The sequence below is a fragment of the Myotis lucifugus genome, unplaced genomic scaffold (assembly GCF_000147115.1).
Source record: "Myotis lucifugus unplaced genomic scaffold, Myoluc2.0 scaffold_12, whole genome shotgun sequence".
NCBI lineage: Eukaryota > Metazoa > Chordata > Mammalia > Chiroptera > Vespertilionidae > Myotis > Myotis lucifugus.
Genome location: NW_005871060.1, coordinates 4,824,579 through 4,838,138, shown reverse-complemented (window position 1 = coordinate 4,838,138; position 13,560 = coordinate 4,824,579). Strand labels below are relative to the sequence as shown.

Genomic DNA, 13,560 nt, shown 5'->3' with positions numbered 1-13,560 from the left:
ACCAGCCTTGCTGACACTTTGATTTTAGCCCAGTGAAACTGAACTGGGACTTATGACCTCCAGAATTTTAAGATCAGAAATGTGTCTTCTTTTAAGCCACTAAGTTTGTGGTAATTTGTTATAGCAGAAACAAGTAAGCTAACACAACAATTATTCAAGTTCTGATTGACCTGTCCCCTGAACTGCCAGAGCGCTTGGTTGGTAAGAGCTGAGGAGTTGCAAGTCCAGAAAACAGCTTGCTTGAATCTCTGCTTGAACACCTGTTACTTGGATGATCTTGGGCCAGTTACCTGGTTCAGTTTCTCAAATGAAGCTAAAAATAGTACCCTTCTCCTGGATTTAAAAACCATGTCTCCAGCTACTAGAATGAAGATTCCATGATAACTGGGACTTGATCTTATTCATTAAAATAACCCCAATACATGATATTGTAGATACTCAATAAATGTTTGTGATTTATTATCCATCAATGAGCTAATATTAAGTACTTGCCAGACTTGGTGTTAGCTTCAATAATTAGAAATTCTTAATGTCATTCAACAACATATAAAAATTCACAATATGAGGTGCCATAATAAAAATATAGATATTTTTCATGTACACAAGATTAAAACCATGTAAAAATATGTATAATGAAGACTAAAGAAACAAAAATAGAAAGACAGGTCATGGGTACTAGGTTATTATAACATTGCTTTATAATAAAATTAAATGGGCAATGGTTCTAAATTTCATGTTTTAAGCTAATCTATGAATATAATCTTTACCTATTCCAGTGTTATTTTTACCTTTTAATATTTACATTTTAAAAATAGACTTCAAGATAACTTTTTGTAGCCCCTATAAAAACAAAGGAAAGATTATTATTATTTAATAAGTTCTTTCCAAAATAAAGGATTGAGTACTAAAGGAAGGCTTGTAGCTGCAGCCTCAGACTTTCATGTCTTCCTTTAAGTGACAATCCTTGCCCAATCCTTGTCTGAAAAAAATTAGTCCTAAGAAAGAAAGCCAACCCCAACAGAACACTGGCATTGCGACATCCCCTAGGCTACCGGGAAGTCACACTATAAAACAGTCATATCTCCATCTTCCTATTAAACCAACATAGTTTCTTAATCAATGATGTCCAAAAGCTTCTTGTAATGTTAGTTTCTTAACCAATGATGTCCAAAGCCCTCCTGTAACATTGAGCAATGAGTTGCCACACCTTCTCATGATCAGAAACATATGACCTGGGAGAGTAATGCCACCTTGTTTGTCTTCAGAAATAACTGATAAAGGGCATGAAATTAAACCCAGTTTTCTTTTCTTCTCTCTTTTAAAAGTAATATATACTGCATTTTTCCTAATGTAACATATGTACATTGTGGGAAGTCCAGAAATACAAAAAAAAAATCCAAAGGGGAAAATAAAATTCATTTTTAGCATCATTATCCAAAAAGATATGCACTATTAGCACACTGCTAGTCATCTAGACTTTTAATAGGCATATAAACATATTTTTCATAAAATTGGAGCCACACTGTACCTCCTTTTCAAAATCTACTTTTTTCACTTAATGTTTTCCCATGACATTAAATCTTTCAAAACATGAGTGTTTATTGGTTTCCTAGGGTTTTTTGTTTGTTTGTTTGTTTTTTCAAAACTGGTTTTAAATACTCATCAGGGCGAACAGGAAGGGTCTGGGGTAAGAGCTTGTTACATTTGAGTATGGGGTGGGGCTGGGGTGCCCTGAGAGAAGGGCAGCTGGGGTGCCCCACCCCACCCTGGGACAAGGGAACAGAGAGTAGAGGCCCTCTCTGGAGAGTCCCAGGGCCAACTGGGAGCCAGCCCTCCCTTCGAGGTAGATCATCGGGGAGGGAACCAAAGAGGAACTCCCACGATGGTGGTGACAGGCGGTCACTTCCTCAGTGGTAGCTGGGATAGCCCGAGGCTGGGGTCCCTTCCTTAGAGGGCAGCTGGTTGGGATCCTCCAGGAACGGGGGTGCGTTGCGGAACTGCTGGGCAGTGTAGCGAGTGAGGAGGATGCCAACACCCTCGATGAGGGCCAACAGGATGCTCCCCATCATTGCCGAGCCCATCACGGCCAATGGGCCACTGCGGGCAGCCAGCACAGCCCCAGTCAACGCTCCACTGGTGATGGATTTCCAGGGATCCTCCTTGCCCCGCACACACACCAGGCCACAGTCGATGGTGGAGAACAGGCCCCCCCACACTGCGAAGCTACCTCCAATCTGAGGGGCTCGGATCCTCACAGCATTGGCACTACCTCTCAATCGGTGCCGAATTCCGACAGGGGCGTTGCGGAAGCCCTTGATGGCCTGGAAGACTCCACCACCGATGACACCCATAGTGAAGGCTCCACCGCAATCATCCACAATTCGCCATGGGCAGGGCTCCCGAGCGCACTCCTCCATGACGCCGGCGTCCGGCCGCGCAGTCCGGCGAAGCCCTAGGTTTTTAATTATATGCATGTACTATATTTAACTAATCATATTATTGAACACATAGGCTTTTATCTTTTCCCCTCCCTCACAAACATTGAGCATTATGATTAGATTCATATCGTTGGGCACACCTGTGATTATTTCCATAGGATAAACTCCTATGCGCACATTACCAGGGATCGTAACCAGGGATCGTAGAGTGGGGGTAAAGGGTTGGGTGTGATGATGTGCACATTTTTAAGATTTTGGATATATTTTCTCAAATTACCTTTTCACTTGCAGATTCTAGCCAACACTAAGACATCATTTTTTAATTCTCAATTACACAGGCAAGAATAATACATTATCCTGCTTACATTTCTGTGGTTACTAGTGTAGACAAATATTTTTCAAAATGTTTATAAGACATTTGTATTTCTCCTTTGTAAATTGCCCGTATGTTGCCCATTTGGTTATTGCGGTTAATACATGCTGCCTTGTTGATCCTATCCCCCAAATGTAATATTTGACAAACCTGGACTGTGTTCTCATTTTACAACATCATCATTTTATTAATAAAGGGATTTTTGATTTCTTGGTTTAGACCAGTGGTTCTCAACCTTCCTAATGCCGCGACCCTTTAATACAGTTCTTCATGTTGTGGTGACCCCCAATTTCATTGTTACAAATTGAACATAATTAAAGCATAGTGATTAATCACAAAAACAATATGTAATTATATATGTGTTTTCCGGTGGTCTTAGGTGACCCCTGTGAAAGGGTCGTTCGGCGACCCACAGGTTGAGAACCGCTGCTCTAGAGATTATTCCTGGCCCTCATTCTGGGTCCTTATCTTATAAACAGGCCCACTGACTTTATTAGGCAGAGAATTAATTCTATTAAGCTTATAGTCCTCAGGGGTCAATATAACTCCTTCCCCAACAATGACCCAAAAGAGTCAATGACCCACAGGTTGAGAATCGCTGGTTTAGACAGAACTATCTTTTCCATGGAGAAGGTAACATGTTTAACATGTTTGTAGTTGTTCTCATTAATGTGTACTATTCAAGCATCAAACATTTGTTGAGCATCTCATACTCTGGACATGGGCTAGTTGCTGCAGACACAGAAATGAATTAGATAAGCTCACAATCTGCCATGTTGAGGTATGCTGTCCATTATGGTAGACCCTGGCTACATGAGGCGATTCAGCGTGTGAAATGTGGCTGGTATGAATCTAGATGCCCTATGAGTATAAAATACACACCAGATTCCAAAGACCTCATATGAAAAAATGCAAAATATCTCATTAGTAATTTGTTTATTGATTTTAAGCTAAAATCAAATTTTTGTATATTGAGTTAAATACAATATATTATTAAAACTAATTTTACCTATTTCTTTTTTCTTTTTAAATGTGGCTACTAAATTTTTTAAAAATTACATTAGTGGCTAGCATTATATTTTTGATATATAGCAATACACACTTTAATTTGCATCTCTCTGATGATTAGTGACATTCATTTGTTTTTGCTTTTACTTCCCTTGCCTTTTGAGGTCAAATTCATAAAATGTTCTCTACAACCAAGGTCCATAAGTTTAGCACCTATATTTTCTTCTGTATAATTTATTATTTCAGGTCTTATATTTAGGTCTTTGATTCATTTTGAATTATTTTTTGTACACAGGGAATAAACTGTAATCTAGTTTCATTTTGTTTGCATGTGGCTCTCCAATTTTCCCAGCACCATTTTTTGAAGAGATTTTCTTTTCTCCATTGGAGGTTGCATTTTAATAACAAATAAATGAGTAAATAAATGCATAGAATAAATGTAATAAATAAATGTATTATTAAAAATAGCATAATTTGAGATAGTCGTAAATTATTATAAAGAAAAATAAAGTTTGGTAAAGGAAAAGAGAGTTACAGGGAAGGGAAGTTATTTTTGATAGTGTGCCAGGGAAGAAATTCTCAGAGTCAGTTGAACAGGAGCAAGAATGTTCTAGGGAGAAGAAACCACAAGAGTATCAGCCTTGAAACAGGGATGAATCAAGAAGCTATGAACAGCCAACTGAAAGCTATTTTTCTGGCCTTGTTTCCATGGTCCATAGCCATGCCACATTGTAAATTCAGATTATTTTAATCTATACTTATCAAAATTATAAAACACTGTGGGAAATTTGGTCTATTTATACCAAAATGATAACTTGAAAGTGCAATCAGGCACAACTGCTGGCAAAAGAAAAAATGGAAAACAAATGTGTCAGTGTTCTTAGTTGTGAACTGGTCAATCTTGGCAGACAACGTATGGAGAGAACATCAGGAAGCTCACAGAAATGAAGAACCACCATGCTAGTTATCAACTTATTGACTCTAAGCTCTAAATTCAACCTTCATTGTCTGCTCTGCAATAGTGGAGCTGGACCCTATAAGCATTTCTTTGGCAATGACCATGATATTCATTTTGCTAGTAGAGGGCATTGGAGGGACCCTGCAGGAGCAAAGCGCTCCTCTTCCTGATTCAGGAGTGTTTCCATTTGCTTCTTGCATCTACATGTGGTTGTTGGCAGCATTTGGTGGGGACATCCAGCAATGCTCCTCCCCAGCTGTTGTAGGCCAAATTCACACATTGAAGTCCTAATCCTCAGTACCTTAGAATGTGAGTGTATTTGGATTTAGGGTCTATAAAGGGGGTAATTAAAGTTAAATGAGGCCATTAGGATGGGCCCTAATCCAATATGACAGGTGTCCTTATAAGAAAAGGAGATCACAGATGGGAGACCTTAAGAAGACACTAGAAGATGGTCATCTACAAGCCAAGGAGAAAGGTCTCAGAATAAATCAACCCTGAGAACACCTTTTTTTTTTCTTGAATTCTAGCCTCAAGGAAACATTTCTGTTGTTTAAGCTACCCAATCTATGGTACTTCGTTATGACAGCCCTAGTGAAGGAATAAACCAGCTGTGCACATAAAGGCAAGCTCACAGCCCCAATACAGCACAGTGAGCATATTGCTGAAGCCCTGCTGACTCCAGCTGTAAAATGGATTTTTTTGCCCAAAATCTCTTCACAGGCCTATCACCAGCCTTCGCCCTCCTGCACTCCAGAGTGGCTTGCCAGTCTTGCCCACATGTACCCCAGGGGATGTTTCTTGCTTACCAGTCCTGACTATGGTTTCCTGGCCAGGCTCAGCCCCCCTGTCCCCAAGAAGGGTATTTCCTGCTTGTCTGGTAGCTATAGACCAGCAACGTGGCCATCAACCAGAGGGCTATAACCACACCTTCTCCAATAAGGTTTGAGTTCCAGCTTGAGGGGAGAGACCCCTTCTGAGTTTGTTTCTTCTTTGGGCACTTTCCTCAGCCCTGGGTATTCTTTAGAGTTCTCTTTGCCCCTATTATACAGTTATACTTGATAATTCTTTATATTAAACTTTTCCTGTTCAAATTATGCTTGGACTTTCTCTGGTACAGTCAGACTGATACAGAACTGGTACTGGGAGCAATCCTAAGAGGTAGACTTGTAAAGATGAAATTGGGGGTTGGGTTTATCATGCCCTTGGATGTTTCGCACAGTGCTGTGCCCCTTGCCAATGGGAAATGGGGAGCTGGTAATCCCTGGGACATCACAATCAATCACCTGTGTTTGACTGTAATGAAGTGTCAACTGAAGCAAATGTCTTAGAAGCCCAACTGGTTGTACTTGACTTTATGGAAGTCAGTGATGGCCATAGGGAATGTGGTGTGAGACTGATTTTTCTGAGTGCCTTTGAGTACTTAGAGAAAGAAAATGACAACCTCAAACCTTTTGACTCTCAGCTCAAGTCACAGTTGGAGAAGCAAAAAGCTTCATGACAGCCCTAAAAGAGCCTTTTCTTTTTACCCAGAGGGCTGATATTGCTGGAAATTAAACATAAAATTTCATTGTATGGGTTGCTGAGTGAAAACAATGGTTGGATTTAGTTTCTGAGCCTCTCTTTCCTGAGGAAGCAGCCTGCAAACTAGCCTTCCTTTACATCAAGCATGTCAAACTCAAAGGCTAACACGGGCCAAATAAACAAAGTTTATGTGAGCCGCAAAAAAACAAAAGCTTCAATTCTCATAGAAATGTAGGTTTATTTCGATAGAGACATGCTGAATACAACAGGCTGAAATAAATGAGTAATCGTTAACATAAAATAATAGAACATTTTAATAAAAATTAATATTTTTTCTTGAACATTAACTTACCAGACACTGAATAACTGCACAAATTAATAAGTGTAACGCAAATAAATCTATTTTTCTTATTCTCTGAAAGTGAAATATTTCCTGTTGCGCACACCAAACAAGTCAGTCCAAGACTAATGACATGGCAATCGGCTGCTAAAATATTCACTGCTAGTATTAGTGGAGAGAAGTGGTGCGCCTGAGTGTAAGGCGAGTAAAGGAAATTAATGCAACACGATTATAATAATCAGCCGTTAGCGAACATTGTAGTTCGTTATTAATAATTATGTATAACAGGATATTGTAAAAATTAAGTTACAAAATTTTTATTAAAACGTTTCTTACATACCGTTATATTGGCTGGGCCACAAAAATATTCATTGTGGGCCACATGCGGCCCGTGGGCCTCGAGTTTGACATGCTTGCTTTGTGTGAATACTCGTGAAAACCACATTTGGGGCAGACATATTGAAAGGGGTCTTTCAGCTCTGGCCTGTTTGGCTCTGTGATTGGAGCGTCAGTTCCCAGACTGAAGCATCAGGGGCTGGATTCTAGTGGAGGGCACGTGCCCAGTTGAGGGCTTGGTCCCTGGCCCAGTCAGGCGCGTGTGGGAGGCAACCAATTGCTGTCTCTCTCACATCTATGTTTCTCTCTCTCTCTGTCTCTCTCTCTCCTTTCCATGCTCTCTAAAAATCAATGGGAAAATATCCACAGGAGAGGATTAAGAAAAAAAGAAAGAAAGGGGTCTTTCATTCTGTTCAAGTCCCAATCCAATCAGCCCCTATAAGACTAGACACATAACCAAGGTTAAATCTCAGCATATTCCAGCAGGACAGGCATACACTGTGACCCAGGAAGATACAATCTACACACTAAGAAAACTGCCACAGTGTTCTAGCATGTGTCATCAGAAACCTGGGGGACGTGTAGGAGTTCATCCTAAAGATGTTAGAACAAGAAGAGTGGAATGTAGCACTAGGTCAGGCCAAATTCTCTTCCTGGAGAGCTTTCTGGGCATCATGTGGAGGGGGAAACCCAAGGCTTAGAGAGATAGGAACATTGGACCGGCTGCACATGTGTAACCTGTGTGTCCACCTCCCAACAAAATTCCAGGCAAAGGTCAGAAAGCACTCCTGTCCTGAAGGCACCCGCCTTCCTGGAAAGCTCTGTGTTTGCTCTCTTTTATAGGCTAAGTGTGACTGTAGGGGATGGGATGGGTCCACCAAGAGGAGCCTGCTCATTTCCACGGGGATCATGGGATCCCAGAGTAGCAGAGGCCAGGTGGCATCATTAAACTGCCAAAGACAAGGTGTGTGGGCACAGCTGGCGTAAAGGTAGGCAAGGACATCAGTAAGCAGAATGCTTCAGCTCACAAAGCTGTTTGGCAGTAGCTAACTGATCAAAATAGATGAGTAGCCTGCCCGATGGCTTGATCTATATAACAGGGAGAACTCTAGGTCTGGTAGCCAAAAACCTGGTTTGAGTTGTCCTAGTGGCAAGTCACTGCCGTTAACTCAGCTTCTCTACCTAAGTGAATTTAGACTCAGAGGTCCTTGAATGAAAGTGTCTCTCATGGCCCACCCTAATCAGAGCCTCACAGAGAGGAATTCTGGGCCACCATACCTACCAAGGGCCAGAACAAGGATCTGCTGTCCAGCCCCTACTCTTAGTCATTATTATCGTTTATCTCCCTGCAGGGCACCCTCAACCCTGGTCTGAATGGCATGAATCCAGCTGAAGCTCACCAGGATTTGTGTGGGGGTTAAGGAGTGCACATTGCATTCTAGGTGACCGAACATCCTGTTTGCTCAGGACTGAGTAGTTTCCTAGGTGTTGGGACTGTCTGTGCTACAACTAGAAAAACGCTGGGCAAACCAGAACCCCCATAATCCAGGAATCCAGCCACCATTCTGGCAGCTGCATTGCCTACGAGTACAGGAAAACAGAGATGAATTGCTCAGATCTTCTCTGATTTTTGTTCTATTGCAGGATAGATGAAAACCTGCCATTCTTTGGAGTGTTATCTCAATCCCTTGAGGTTCTGCTTCCCGGCAATCGTCCATAATTTGGCTCAAATAAACTCACAAAAAATTCTTTACAGGTTTGAATGTTTTTCACGTTGACAACACTCATAGCAAAACATGTCCACATTTGATTGTAATTGATTTAGTCAAATAGTGTAAACAGATAGAACAAGTTAGCTCTTCTTGAAATCTAGTAGATTTGAGGCAGCCGTCTTCTTACACAATGTCTGTAGGCAAGCTCTGAAATTACCTCTCAGCTGCTGGTCTTGGTACATCCACAGTTTTTTTAATAACTTACTGCCACTCCCTCCCCCTTATCAGTGGGAAAATGGTGAAGGTTGTGGAACAGAAGCCATAGGCTGATGACGTTCTATGAAGCTGAGCACATCAATTTTAAGGTCTATGTCCCAAAAGTCCTCCTTCTTATCTCAGAGTATGCTAGCCCAGCAGAGAGAAATTCCACATTTACTCATTATCGATTAACTCAGGCTCTAAGGATCAAACTCTACTCCTTCCTGCTCTTAGTTCTTTTCATCACATCACATTATACTGAGAAGACAAAGGGAGGTATGCAAACTGTATGATTCTATGTATATGAAGTTCTAGAATTGGCAAAACTAGTCAAGTGATAGAAATCAGGTCTCCTGGGACTGGCTGCAATGGGGCACAGGGAACTTTTAAGATTGTTGAAAATGTTCTGTATCTTGACAGGTAGATACATTTGTCAAAGCTCATCAAACTGTTTACTTAACTATATGTGTTTCATTACATATAAATTATATCTCAATAAATTTGATTTTGTTTTCTTTAATGCCTTTGAAATTTCTCATAAGTATCACATCATTCTAAGTATTAAACTTCCTGACAATTGCCTTTCAATTCAGGGCCACACTTGAAATTTAATCCTCTTCCATCTTTTGTGCCTGTCTTTGATATCTGAGTTTATTTGAGTATTTACTAGGCTGCCAAATGTGTCTCTTGAGATAACTCCTTTTTCCTCCTATCCAACATCATCCTTGTCTGCAAGATCCAGAATTCATTTTGAAGCACTTGTCCCAAACGCTTGTCACCTTCTCTTTGGAGTCTCTGTCGAGGGAGTCCTACCATTTATCAACATTTTTACATCCGTCTTACCGAAGTCTGGGACATATACCTAATCACATCCAACTCTCCCTGACTATCATGAAACCTAAGAAACTCAGCATGTTTTTCCCACGAGTTCGTGCCACTTTCACTTCTCTGACCAGTTCCTTCTTGTGCCCAGCATTTGGAGCTTACTTCCTCCACGTTCTGAGAAAATGTCCACTTAAAAGAATTGCTAAACCCTGGAGCATGGTATTTTTAGACATAAATGAAATTAGAGGTCAGTAATGACCCCCTTCACTTGTTATATGAGACATCTAAGGTCTTAAGGCTGAGGTGTTTGAAATCAAAAGAAATACATATATGTATATATAATATTTATGTTATATTTATAGCATATAGCATTTATAAAATATAATATAAATATGTGTATTGTGGACGAAAGGGGCCATATGCTAACCTGACAAGCTCAGGGAAGGCCTGCATGGCAGTCTTGAAAACTCAGAGACCTAAAGTAACCACAAAGGATGGTCTGAAATTAAAAGCAGTTGTGGTGGGTAGTTACATCCTAAGCCAGTATCCTCACTGACAAGGTCAACCTTTACCTTAACTGAGCCTATCTGTCTTTTCGCATCTATGATAACATACTCTTGAAATGTCTGGGTAACTTGTAACTTCCCTTTTTCAGGACCCCTTGGGTTCCTTCATTGTTATAGTTATCATGTTAATTGTTGACTGTTGACTATCCTGCACCCACCTAAGTATGTGTCTATCATTTTACTTTTTATCCGATCCCAGGGGTTTTCCCACTTTGCTTTCTCCCACCTCTCTAGTCTATCACCAATGGATTTCATGTAACACATCTACGTCCCCTCCTTGGATTGCAATGTGTAAAAATAGATGAAACCTGCCATTCTCTGGAGCACTATCCCATTCCGCTGAGATACTGCTTCCCTTCCCTGCAATTGTCTACAACTTCACTCAAATAAACTCACAAAAATTCTCTACAGGTTTCAATGTTTTTCGTTGCCATTACTTGGCATAGTCAGCAGGATTCCAAAGAAGCTCACTCAGGACTATTCAGAGGACTCGAACCCAGTGCCAGGATCCAGCAAGGGTCCCATTGAGCCCGCGGGTTCCCCACCCATTGGGTGAATTTGGGTGAGTTGTCTCTTGGATCTAGGACCTTCCCTTGCTTTCGTAGAGGGTCTGACTTTATTTGAGCTGTGTTTTAAAATCCTCAAGGTGGAACCTGGGTTGACAGAACCCAGGTTAAGCGTTGACAGAACCCAGGCTAAGGCGGGACTGGAGGGAAAAAATGGGTGGCTGGTTTTGATGTTGGCTTTTCAATTGGAATTGCTTTCTGAGAGTCTGAACGAAAACCTATGCCATATAAATGAGCTGAGCTCATCCAGCTGTGAAGATAAAGGGCACATCTTCCCTCCAGGGAAGCACTCCTGGGGGACGTGTAGAAGTTCATCCTAAAGATTGTTTAAAAAGAAAACCTGAAGTTTTCTTGGGTGTTCTTAGGTGACTAAGAATCTTTGTGGAGGTGTCAGATGTGCAGGAGCCCCCTAGGGAAGCCCCAACTCAACTGTAATTAACTAAATGGCTGTCTTGGGGGCCACCATAAGGCTTGGTCTGCCCGGGCCCTGAACCTTTCCTGTGGTTTTAGACAGCCAGGAGAGAAACTGACCCACTGCATAACATGTCTAGAAAATTTGCTCAGACTACAGATATCTGCCCCCCACCCAAAAAAAAAAATTAACATGGGAAGTTGTGCCTCCAAGGCCAGAAGCTCCTAATCCCCAGCCCTCATTTAATACTCCTGAGAGGAAGCCTTTACTTGCAAGTGCTTTACAGAAATGTGAAGATTTAACTAGAAAATATCAACTTAGAAATGGCCAAAAGGCAGTTGTTTTGGGGTACCTACATTAATATTTTGCATGCAGAAATTAGAAAAATGCCAGCTCTGAAATTAAATTGAATCACAATATGGGAATCATATTCTGATTTGGAAATTAGAAGCTTCTAAGGAAAAGCATAGAAAAAAATATTCTTAAAAAAAGGGGGGGATGGAAACTAATAAGAAATTTTAGAGACTGTCTCAGAACTATTCTGAAGTTAACAAATGCCTACACCCCTTCTTTTCTGAGTTTCCTTGTCAGGACTTGCCCTTTCCTCTCTCCTCTTCCCCTTCTGTCTCCTCTACTACCACTGACTTGAAGAAAAACGAGAACAGGAATTCTAACAGCTCCCTTTGGAAAAAAGCTGGTCTCAGCTAGAGAGGAACCAGCGATTGTTCCCGACTTTACCTGGACCCTGGTGGATTCACAAAAATTTAACTGTTAGAACATGTAATCCTGGCTATTCTGACCTATTCCAATTAATACACCTACTGGTTTCTACAAACAAGGCAACAGAACTACTAAATAAGGTCTGCTGTGAAACTGCAGAGGAGTCTTTTGCTGTAAAAAGCCAGGTCACCATAAGAAAGACTGTTTAAAAAGAAAACCTGAAGTGAGAGGTTATTTTCCCCTTCGCCTTACTAATATTTTAGGATAAATTGAAATTATCTTGAAAGGGGAAGTTACTAAGGCCCTTGTAGATACTGCGGCTCCTTTATCTGTTACTAACCCTGCACATCTATGTTTCCCTCTCCCTCCGAGTAAAGCTTCTGTACAAATGGTAGGGATGTCTAAGCAGCCAATGGCTGCTTTAAAATGAGAACTTGTCCCCTTTCAATTAGGGCATGTTAAGGGACAACATATTTTACTGATCAATTTGGTCCCAATTCACCTGATAGAGATTTTAAAATCAGTGATGCCCACACTTTTTTTTTCAGAAGTCTGATATGTATTTAGAACTAAATGAAACAGTTACTGAACAAAAGGGAAAATGATGAATTTAAGGGAACCCCAAGAGGAAAATAACAATATTTTTATGTTAACAGTATATATACATGCATATATAAATAATCCCTGGGAGAATTTTTTATTTTTTAATGAATTACAAAAGGATTTATTGAGAATTTCTAAATGTGTACATCTCTACTTTATTATACATAATTCAAGGTCCTGCTTCTCCAGCTAGGGTAACTATATCTCCAGGGACATGCAATAAAAGGCTACAGTGGGCAAAGTTCACGGGACAGGTCAGATCTTACAGGAATAATTTACATTATGGGACACAATATAAAAATGTTTTTGTACTGAAACATCCGTAGACAACTAGCAGAGTAAAATAGAAAATGCTCACATTTCTAAAATCAAGTATGTAACTTCAAAGAAATTTTGCACTAGGTGTTCCTTTCTGCCAATGCAGTTTAAAAGGTGGGAGGCAGGGAAGGGACCACAGCCACCCTGTTTTCGTGTAATCTGTGAAACTCTTTTCACAGAGAGATGCAGTATTCAGGAATCCAGTAACAAATTGAAAGGATCCTATATAATAAAAGGGTAACATGCAAATTGACCCTAACAGTGGCACAACGGGGAATGACCAGTCGCTATGATGCACCCTGACCACCAGGGGGCAGAAACTCAATGCAGGAGCTGCCCCCTGGTGGTCAGTGCACTCCCATAGGGGGAGCTCTGCTCAGCCACAAGTTGGGCTGATGGCTGTGAGCGCAGTGGTGGTGGCGGGAGCCTCTCCTACCTCCTCCACAGTCAGACTTCCCCAAGGGCTCCTGGACTGCCAGAGGGATGTCTGACTGCCATTTTAGGCCCGATCCCCTAGGGAACGGCCTAAGCCAGCAGGTGGACATTCCCCCGAGGGGTCCAAGACTGTGAGAGGGAGTAGGTCAGGCTGAGGAACAGCCCCCC

At 41.1% G+C, this 13,560-nt stretch overlaps 1 protein-coding gene and 1 pseudogene across 2 annotated transcripts in view; one reads left to right on the top strand and one right to left on the bottom strand.

Moving 5' to 3' along the window:
• Positions 1-1,634: 1,634 nt before the first annotated feature.
• Positions 1,635-2,465, bottom strand: LOC102432276 (annotated as a pseudogene).
• Positions 2,466-10,761: 8,296 nt separating this feature from the next.
• The window catches only part of LOC106696325 (translationally-controlled tumor protein-like), a 20,740-nt gene continuing 17,941 nt past the window's right edge, over positions 10,762-13,560 (top strand). For both annotated transcript variants that reach the window (XM_014452118.2, XM_014452117.2), the window contains exon 1: positions 10,762-10,900. The gene's annotated coding sequence lies outside the window, so the exon portion shown is untranslated. The remainder of the gene's footprint in view (positions 10,901-13,560) is intronic.